Source organism: Chrysochloris asiatica, unplaced genomic scaffold (assembly GCF_000296735.1).
Source record: "Chrysochloris asiatica unplaced genomic scaffold, ChrAsi1.0 scaffold00228, whole genome shotgun sequence".
NCBI lineage: Eukaryota > Metazoa > Chordata > Mammalia > Afrosoricida > Chrysochloridae > Chrysochloris > Chrysochloris asiatica.
The window spans coordinates 4,986,296-4,986,879 of record NW_006408746.1 but is presented as its reverse complement, the minus strand read 5'-3'; positions in this window follow the sequence as shown (position 1 = coordinate 4,986,879).

Here is a 584-nt window from a genome sequence, read left to right as displayed (position 1 = left end):
TCAGAGATTCAAGTTAGATTCAGAAGAGGATGTGGAATGAGGGATATTATTGCTGATATCAGATGTATCACAGCTGAAAGCAGAGAATACCAGAAAGATGCTTACCTATGCATTATTGACTATGCAAAGGCTTTCAATTGTGTGGATCATGACAAGCTATGGACAACATTTCAGGGACTGAGTATTCTAGAACACTTAATTGTGCTCATGAGGAACCTGTACATAGATAAAGAGACAATTGTTCAAACTGAACAAGAGATCACTAACTGGTTTAAAGTTAGGAAAAGTGTGTGCCAGGATTGTATTCTTTCACCATGCTTGTATAATTCATACACTGAGCAAATAATCAAAAAAACTGGATTATATGAAGAAAAATGTGATTTCAGGACTGGGGGAACACTCATTGTCAACCTGTGATATGCAGATGATACAATCTTGCTTACTGAAAGCAAAGAGGGCATAAATTCTTATTGATGAAGATCAAAGACCACAGCCTACCATATGGCTTGCACCTCAATGTAAAGAAAACAAAAATTCTAAACCATTGAATCAGTAAACGAAACCCATGTAAATGGAGAAAAAAA